Source organism: Micropterus salmoides, unplaced genomic scaffold (assembly GCF_014851395.1).
Source record: "Micropterus salmoides isolate LMB-PRFRI ecotype aquatic unplaced genomic scaffold, ASM1485139v1 Ms_hic_scaffold_3, whole genome shotgun sequence".
In the NCBI taxonomy this organism is placed as follows: Eukaryota; Metazoa; Chordata; class Actinopteri; order Centrarchiformes; family Centrarchidae; genus Micropterus; species Micropterus salmoides.
The window spans coordinates 13,225,272-13,235,566 of NW_024042261.1; the positions used below are offsets into that span (position 1 = coordinate 13,225,272).

At 39.4% G+C, this 10,295-nt stretch overlaps 1 long non-coding RNA gene across 1 annotated transcript; it reads left to right on the forward strand.

The window, feature by feature from the left end:
* Positions 1–8,751: 8,751 nt before the first annotated feature.
* On the forward strand, positions 8,752–9,123 carry LOC119883330. Its single transcript, XR_005440621.1, has 2 exons — positions 8,752–8,864; positions 8,958–9,123. It is a non-coding gene; the product is annotated as an uncharacterized LOC119883330 (long non-coding RNA).
* The last annotated feature ends 1,172 nt before the right edge of the window (positions 9,124–10,295 follow it).

Below are 10,295 nucleotides of genomic sequence, written 5' to 3' on the forward strand. Positions count from 1 at the left end.
ACACACTTAATAAGTAATAAAAATAAAATAAAATACTTCCTGTCTTGTAGGTCGGTGGTCATTGACTCAAAGCTTTGGAACCTCATTGTTCATGTTATTTCATGCCATCAAACATTCACATTATAGTGCACATTGTCAAATGCCAGGCTGAAAATGATACAATCAGATTAGAACATACAGCAGTCTTAATTATGGTAATCAGTGTAAGTTTTTTTAAATAGCATAAGTTTGAACAGACTGATAAATGCAGAAGTCTGCACAGTGTGTATTCTCCCAAAATGTTAATGAAAAATTCCAATTAATTTTTGCTGCAAGCTAGTCAGCCAGATGGAATTGTCCTTGTTTTTTAACAAGTAGAAATGTTGTGAAGTAATTACAAGAATTAAAGATGTACATATTTTTAACATTGTTGACAAACTTTAATCTCAACGTTTTCTTTCTCATGAGAACATTCTGCCCCTAGGCTCTCCTTTGGAACCTCCGCTTGTATCATTATCTCCCGGGTGCTCAGTGAGGTTTTTGAGGCAGATTCTCTGCCACCTCCACCACAAGGGACAGACAGTTATTTAAATCTGTGGAGAGAGCAGCAATAAAGAAAAGTAACACAGTAATAGAAGGCTAAATCGAAAAGTATGAACATTAGCCTCGGTAATGAGGCATGGTTTCGATATAGTGTGTGATTTCACATTTGGGCTTTAGAGAGCTGCTCTGCATAAAGCCTCCAGAATATCTGCAAGGCTTTACTTAAACCAAGTCATTTTCAGTGATCTTCATTTGCCAGATATTATACGTGCTACTTAGACGCCCTCAAGCACAACACTCACTCTCCACCAGCTACAGGGGAGCTTTTGTGTAATTATGTGCTCTGACATTTTCCATTTTTTACTATCTTTCTAAGCCATACAGTGTTTCAACAGGGGCTTTGATCTGTTTTTTTTTCTAATCTCTAGTCTTCCTTGTGGACACAGTGATGGACACTTGAGCTGAGGATAGAAAGATCATAGACTGTGCAGGGGAATGCATAATCATACAACCATGCCCTTTAGTAAATACTACTGTCTTAGTGGAGTCTAGGGACACCTGCCAATGTTGCTTGATTTGATCAAACAGCAGAAAACTCTTTTTTTAGTCAGGTTTAGGCAGTAGAACAAACAAGTAGCCATATTCACAGAAGCCCTCACATATTGCATGACTTTCAGCTTCTGAGTTCTCCCGACCTCTTCTCCAAATGAGAGATAGCTCTGGGTTCATGAACCGACTTGGGCGGCATTTCCACTCTGTGTGGATGTGATGCAAGATTTCCCTGCAGGATAACTGTCCTCACTTTCCGTGACACAGTGAGGACATGAAGATTGATGGATGGATGTATCTGGTGAACTGTGGCTGGATTACAGGATAGTGTGTCAGTGGTGCTGTACTAGGTCTTCATTTACATTTGAACATAGGTCTCTACAGTATCTTACATTTGGAGAAGCACAAGACACATTTGAATACAACAACCATTTCCATTTTGTCCAAACCTTACATACAAAAGTACATAATTACAACACTGGTCCTTTTTTTGTGTAGGCGTGTTGTTTTCTTATGGCTTGTTGGGTCCCTTAAGGAGAATGCATTGTGGTTTGGAGATGGGAGAACACAATGGAGAAATGTATTTTCCAAGTGACACATATTTAATAATTCAGAGAGCATAAGGGAATGGTACAACACTTCTCCAAGAACAGAGTGTACAGTAGCGCAGAACATTTACCATCAGACAGTTTGTAAATGTTGGAGAACTGTAGGGGCGAGTCATGAATTATTCAGAAAAGATAAAGGCTGTGTCACTCTACTGAGAAAAAGTACATATTACCAGCTTTAATAACTGCACATGGCTGAATGGGAGAGTCCAAGCAATGTTCTTCTCAGTAGGCATATTTGGCATTATTTATGCATGTATGTTAAAGGAGACCTATTATACTGCTTTTCCAGTCCTATATTGTAGTTCTGTGACTCCTGTATGGCAGCTTTGCATGATTCAAAGTTAAAAACAATATTTTATTTTCTTATGCTCTTGACTCTTCATGTAGGCTAGGCCTTCATTTCAGCCTCTGTCTGAAACAAGCTGTAGATGCTCCTGTCTCTTTACGGCCCCCCGCTCTCAAAGCCCACTGTCTTCTGATTGGCCTGAAGCATGTTACCAAGCTGTTGTTGTTGCTGGGCGGAACAGGCAGAGAGCATTGCCATGCTGTTAGTGTGGGAGCAAATGACCATATAGCGGAAATCTGAGGTTTTTGCTCACAGGGATTTCTTTTAAATACTTTAACCTCATTATTTGAAGCTTTGCCCATGTTTAACATGAACATCCAACATTATAACATTGTAGACAAGTCATAAAATGAGGAAAAGCATAATAGGTCTCCTTTAAGATTCTTTCTTTATTAAATGTTATTTTTGCAGCAATTGCATTTTTTGCATTTTTAACCCTTTGTATTCAGTCTCAGTATGGCAAATGTGCTGAAGAGGCACTTACAACAAAGACATTCTGTCAAAATACTGCTTTACTCTCTCTATAGTTAGAGTGGTTAAAAAGCAAATATGCTCATAACAAAATAGCAAAAAAGGAGGAAATAAAGCAGGTGACAATAAAGGGTGACAGTAGGTCACTCAAGGGGAAAAGAAAGAAAGAGAAGTTTGAATGGAATTATATCTATAAATATGTGAAAGATCTTCTTTAGCATACAAACTGCTCGTTTTCATTGATTATTATATAATACTACACCATACACTATGTGCTTTATTTCCCCTTCTTCATTCAGCCCCAAGCATTTCAGCCCTGGTCCTTGTGTTGGATTTTCTGCTGTTCTGACTGTTACTAGATTTTGGATAATTGCTCCAAGTGGCCAACAAAATCAATAAACAATAACTCAAGTTTAGAACAAAGCCTTGAAGTTCTGGGAATTCCAGAGAACTGGATGATTGTAGAAAGTCCACTCCGCTCCTTTTCGTTATGAGTAAAGAGATGATCGTATTCTTCTGGTTACAGTCCAACAATATACAGGTGGAGCAAATGATCTGCATCATATCACATTCTGACCAACACTGCACCATTCTGTCTTTCCATGTGTCTCTCTGTGTGTATGTGCATGCTATATTTAAAAATGCACCTAAAAGCAACAGAGGAAAAGTATCTGTCTTGTAGCAGGGCTTTTGTAACAAACTGTAATACCATTTCACCCAGATCGGACCCTAACTCTCGCTTTTAACATGCCTTCTTTATTCACTGTTAACAATAAATATAAATTCATTGTGCCAGGGTGGTAACCTCAAGAAATTGCCAAACAGAATTAATTTCCTGGTGTGAAATTGTTTTTTACAAAGCTATTAATGATTAAGAAAATTGGTGATCACGCAGTTCACATGGGGAATTTACCAGTCCATTCAATTTCACACTTGCTTCCAAATCAAAGCATTCTGAGAAATTTACTTAGTGTAGGTGAAATTACCTTATTTCATTCTGTCAACAGGGTAAAAGGCTAAAATGTCCATTGTCTTGCAGCAGCATTTTGTGTCAGCCCAAATCAAGGAAATCATAATTTTTGGTATGTTGAGCAGAGGTGAACTCCACTGAGATGTGTTTTCTTCTTCATTCAGCCCCAAGCATTTCAGCCCTGGTCCTTGTGTTTCCCACAATGTTGGATTTTCTGCCTTTCTGACTGTAACTAGATTTTGGACAATTACCCCAAGTGGCCAACAAAATCAATAAACAATAACTCGAGTTTAGAACAAAGCCTGAAGTTCTGGAAATTCCAGAGAACTGGATGATTGTAGAAAGTTTGGTCTCCACTCCGCTCCTTTTTGTTACAAGTAATGAGATGATCGTATTCTTCTGGTTACAGTCCAACAATATACAGGTGGAGCAAATGATCTGCATCATATCACATTCTGCTGGTTAATAACCAAAACCCTTCTTGCATATGTATTACAGTCTGGCTTTGTACCACTTCCCCCCCTCACTTTCAAGGACAACAGCCAATTCATTGCCCAGTTTGCTGAGCAGGTGATGGCCTGTCAACTACCCTTCAAAAATAGCCTCACCGTGTCAAAAGGAAGGGAAGTCCAGAAAGAACTGCTACCTACGCTGCTTACTCAGGCAACCAAAACCTCCCTCTGGGATATTGAATCACTGCATTAATGTCATGATGATGCTTGCACCATCTGCCTTCTCACTTCACTTCTGCCTCTGGCTCTCCCTCTGCCGTGTCTTCCTTGTGTGTACAGTGTTTATTCAACAGGCTCGCAGGTTCCAGAGAGCTTCTCGCCTCTCCTCATTATGTGATTGACTGTGTCACCTGCCACCTGCCAGCACAGCTGCTCTGCATTTGTTTGTCACTGTGCTTGGTACATAGAGAGGTTTTTGTGTCTGAGATACTGGAATTGTTTTCAGTTAATATTTGTGAAACTTATTCTCAAAGCGAGGACTTTTGTCCATGGAACTTTTAAGGACAACTGAATATTGAATCTAAACAAGAAGAGGTTGACAAGAAGTGTAAGAACAATGAAGAGGAGTTTAACAAGAGGTAAGGAAAAATAAGCAAAGTCTCCTCTGGAGAGTTTCTGTATTCAGATGAAGAAAGAAGGGGTTTGAGCTTTCAGGAAGGACTAAAACAACAAGATTGAAGCTGCGAGGAAGGAGGTGATTGAAAGAATCAGAGGTGCCTTCCTGAACAGAACAGCTGGAGAGAAATCAAGGCACATTGGACAGCTGATGGAGCTGTAGTGAGAGGAGAGAATAGTTGCTGAACTGAGAGCTGGCACAGATGTGGAAAGAGGTGATCGGGAAAAATGAATAGCTCATCACCAGCTTCAAGAATGAACTTATGGCTCACACAAAAGTGCATCTGCAGACTTTGGTCGAAGGCAATGGAAGAAACAAGAGTGAGAAAGAGAATGGAAAAGAAAATGTGAAGACTGCCTTCAACCTGTATTAACTGTTAGGCCTGTGAACTGTTTTGTTGGCTATTTAAGAGCAACAGAAACAAATTGTGAACGCAAAATTGACACAAACATGGGCTGTTCTGTTCTAAGCACTTTGTGTACAGTGGGTTTATAGAGCTTTTTAGGTTATAAATGACACTATGAGAAGGAGACTTTATTAATCCCTTTAGAGATTATTATTACACACACACACACACACACACACACACACACACTAAAGTACAGAGAAATTTCAGAGGAAGGGGGGTGCTTTAGGGGTTCAGGGCCTTGCTTAAGAGTACCTTCGGCAGCTACCAGTCCACACTCTGTATGACTGGTCCATGCTGGACTTCAACTGGCCACCCTCTGGTTCCCAAGCCAAGTCCCCACAGACTAAGCTACTAAAAGCCCCCCAAAGAGAGTGGTGAGAGTGAAACAAAACAGTAAAGTTGCAGGCCAGACAACATGAAGTGAAACTCGCAATAAAGCTCTATAAAGAGAAAGGCAGCAGCAGATTTAGGTGATGATCGTGTGTAGGTTTATCAGGACGAGTGAGCCATTTCACATTGTTTACACATAGTTATTTCATACATTGTTACTAGAAGAATATCAAATATGCCAGCAATAGGAAGGAACTTGCAGAGAAAACTGGAGAAACTGGGGAGAAAAAATACTTTTTTCTTCATTTTAGTTTGGAATAAATGCTTATTGGATTCAAACCTGTTGTTCCTGACACTTTGTTTTCCACAATAAAAAAGGCAAAAGTACCAGGGGGGAAAATGGAATTAAAAACTCTAAATATTAAGGTTGCTTCAGTCAGATTTTCAACGATACTATTATTCACTATTCTCTCACTCAGTCTGGTATTCCTTATTCACCTCACCCTCTATTACTCTACTTTCTTAGTGTGCTACACTAACAAAACACTATATCCAACAGCAAATGGCTGTCTTTTTCTTTGATGTCCACCACAACAGTTTCTTTCCTTATTCCTCTGGATAAAAACAGCTGCTAGTAAAACGACACGGTGACAAAGGGAGGAAAAGGAGGAGAGAAATAGTCAGGAAAAGGTTGACATAGATTGACAATAGACACAGAGGGAGTAGCTGAACAATCATTGCCAGCAGCAAACTGATTATTTGACAAGTGGCAAAGCTTAAATTTGATTTGATCATATAGCTGAAATATCCTCTGTTCCATGCAATGCAATCATCCTTTTCTCTGGGAGGCCTTTGCAGGGAGGTAACAAGTAGTGAAAGATAAGTGTGAACCACTTCAACACTTATAGATAAAGGGGTTAAGATGGAGGCAGTAATGATCCTTCAGTAATGATCACACATCTCACTTCAATTGTCCCCAAAAATGCATTTCATTAAAAGGTTGTTAACTGTACCAAGAGTATTTTCTCTCACTCACTTCATATATGTGTAAAAACTCTCACACAGAGGAAAAATATCATCCTAATAACTTATGCGTTTATTGTACGAGTTTCGATAGTGTATTTTCTTAATCCTGTGGATGCCCACCCAAACACTGATGCCAGCAGGTCATATTGAGAGTTTTACTGTTATTAATGTCATGTCACTTGCATTAAATCTAATCCCTCTCTTCTTCACTATTTGTCGAAGAGTTATATGCATAAGAAACAGGGTTCTTTGCGCACCTTCCAGCAGGATGCAGCTGAATCAGGTGCTTCTCAGTTTGAAGACAACAAACTTCCAAGGAAACAAAAGTGACTGGAGCACACTAATTGAACACTACTGTGTCTTCATTAGAGTCAAAATGGACATAGACAAAAGGCAAACACTATGTACGTGTGCTTCATTGTGGGGTCCAACATGTGCCTATGTTTTAACCAGGTTGGTTTTAACAACTTAGCAAATATCAAAGTTGCTAGTATAGACTTATAATGCAATTTTTAAGTGCCTAGAAAGGGTACTTTGACTATTCTCTTCTTTATTAGAATTACATTACAAGTTGTTGTAGGGTAAGTGTAGCCTGCCTATTAAAGGGGTGAAATGTATTTTTTCAATGAAATCACTTATTAATAAATGAAATTTTTACTGTATTTTTGTCAATAGGCTGTAACCTCACACACCTGTTTTCTCTGATGCTTGCAACAACCACTATTCTTCTTCTAATGTGAAGGTATCGGGTCGGGATCTAGCACTGTGTGTGATCCAGAGCCTCTCTCCAACTACAGCAACAACACCACAGCTAACAACATGCTAGCACCATAAAACAACCGGCTCCCTGCACAACACAGACTCCAATATAAACTCCACATAAGGATTAAAACTAAATAACTAAATAAAGTTTAACATGCTGAAGCCCATTAGACAAACGAGATTCAGGGGATGTCAGGTGAAAACAGTCAACATCAGAAAGGCTGGAGTCACGGAGAGAGTCACATCAATTAGCTCACTGGCTAACGCTGAGTAGTTGCTAACATTATCCGGTGCAAAGTTGTATGGCTTTCCACATTACTTCACCAGCTAACGCGACCTGTATTGCGATCCTGTGTAACACCGGTATTATGTCAAAGTGTTGACTTAGCCTGCAAGAAAGGATGTAATGGTTAAAAGCAAATGTGGAGCAATTTGTTCATACAAGCCTAGTAATGGCTAGTCAAGGCAGGGCAGCCAGCTAACGCTACATTAGCTTGGACTTGCTGCTGTTTGCTTTTTAAGGTTCAATTTAGATTTGTCATTTTACCAATACCCAGGTAAACAGCTTCTCCAACTCTCAGTTGCTGTAACTAACGTGACCCACATAATATACAACATTGCAACAAAATGGTGCAGGACAACAACACAGAGGAAGACATCACTAGTAATGTTACTTACTGCGGTCTAACTGTTATAAAGTCTAGCAACAGTCACATTTATAATATTCAGTCTAGCTCACTAATTGTTTCATTGTCATCCTATACCTTCAGCTGTGCTCACATCGCTGAGCCACCGGTGAAAGATACCTGTACATACAGATACAGTAAAGATAGCGACTGAAAAGAAGACAGACGAGCTAACGCCAATGTATCATGTCGGCTAAATGCAGTAAATGTAACGTTATCATGTAATGAGCATGGATTAGTTCAGACTCAAGCTGATAAAAATATTACTGTAATGTTGCAGTGGCAGTTTACCTGAGTTTAAGCTGGCTGGCTGCGCTGTATGAGCTGGGAACGTTGACGTAATAGAGCCTAAACATGTCTGGGGAAAAGCCACAGCTGGCATGTTTCCGCATTTATTGTGCGATCTCTGTATGAAAGTGGTTGCATTTCTGAGTATGCTCACTTGTGAGTTCAAGCCTATTCTTCAAGCACGCATATGAGCACAGCAAACGCCGGGTTGCAATCCTAAAACCGCAGCGCTAGTGGCTGCTGAAAACTTACATATTGCCCCTCTTACACCTTGAAGTCTAATCCATTTTACCTTTTCTAGGTTCACCTGGTTGTACAACCTCAACCCTGTAATACACAATGAAGTTACATACATGTTATTTTTTTCAGGACAACTTAGGCTATCAGAATCTGTATGCTGCAGTGATGTCACATGACTGTAAATAGTTACATGACCATAAAGACAAAAATAAAAAAACGAAAATTTTATCTCACAGACATGTATTCATTGTTATGATTAGGCCTTGCCTCCTCCTACTTCCTAGTGTTCTCCCTGTTTTTCCCTCCCCTGCTGTCTCTGTCAGTCTTGTTTGTCATGTCCTGTATGTGTGTGTGTGTGTGTGTGTGTGTGTGTGTGTGTGTGTGTGTGTGTGTGTGTGTGTGTGGGCGTGTCCGAACCTGGCTCTTCACCGCCTGCAGCGTCTCACACCTGCGGCTCATTTAGTAATCAACCTGTGCAGTCAAATACTCCGGTTCAGCTTCCACTCTTTTCAGTTTACCTCCCGTGGTACAATTACTCCGGCCAATTCTTTGTGTCTCAACATTATCGAGTGTTTTTGTGAGTGTTTGCCTAACGTCCTGGTTTTTTTGTCCACCTCAGTAACCACCTGAGACGTTGCCGGCCTGCCTGCCAGTCCGCCCTGAACTGAACAGAAGGACGCCATAGCCAAGACCCGCTCAATCTGGAAGCCTCCGCTTTTCCCCAAACCATTCGTTTCCTTTCATGCTCTGTCGGAAATAAACCTGCTCGGGCTTTTGACATCTAACTTGTGTCCGCATCTGAATCCTCCAGTGAAATCTTAAAATTCATATCACAATGAAAACATTTCATGAACAATATTTTTGGTTTCTCAGAACTGGTCCCCCAATCAAGGAAAAAATCAGTCTTTCTATTTATCTAGTTCTATCTCTGTTTCTGTTTTCTCTCTCTATTGTCTCTGGATGCTCTCTAAAATGTTCGCCTATATGACAGTTGTATATCGGGGAATTGTTTAAAATGTCAAATTACAGATTTATTTATGCATGCTCTCTGCGAATGTCTTAAACTCCAGAAGACTTGGTTTGACATTGAACATTGGTTGTCAGAGTTTGGGGTTTTATAATATTAAATGAGCTGGATTAGACCTAAAATCTTTTCATCAAATGTATATGAAAAAGTTGTACTTTGCATTGGAAATCTAGCTCCAATACAACAAAAATGGAAAAAGGAAATATATTGTTATTCAAATATAGAAAGGACAATATCCATAGCATAACTAACTAAGTATATAAAATCCAAGGCTTTCAATGGGTAATGTATATATCTAGGAGGTAGGTTAGGGTGATAATGCCATACTTCACATAGAATAATACTCAGGCCAGAATATTTAAGCCTTCCAAGTGTTTAAGTTTCAGTTAGTTCAGGATCAAAGGGTGTTCTTGATAAAGATGAACCTTTCTGCCATGTCCATGTTGTACCAGTATTTTACTTCATCATTTAAGGCAACTTTTGTTCCTTTACCAATGTTCTTGTCCTGCCCATTAGACGCCCTTGAGAAGTCAGCTAACCAAAAGTATTTCCAGCAGAGAATTAAATGTCAGAGCTTATAAATCTAATTCATTTTAAGTCCTCCCTTTGCTCTTTCCCCAGACTGCAGTATATTACACAGTACTATACACAGTAAATTTTAATACAATTTGCAATATATCTACTGTTTTACCATATTAGTGTCACGAGGAAACAACAAAGACATTTTTACTGGATATTGTACTATTTCCAAGTTCTAAAACATTAAGTTTAGAGTTACTTTTACCAATCCTACTAAACTAAGTTTGTTAACTTCATCTTAGCCTTTTCAATTGTTTTTCTGAGCCATTCCCCTCATCTAAACTCTAAACCTGTCCATCACTGTGCTGAATCTGTTTTCATCGCCTTGTTTTCTCTATTCTTTCTCTTTCC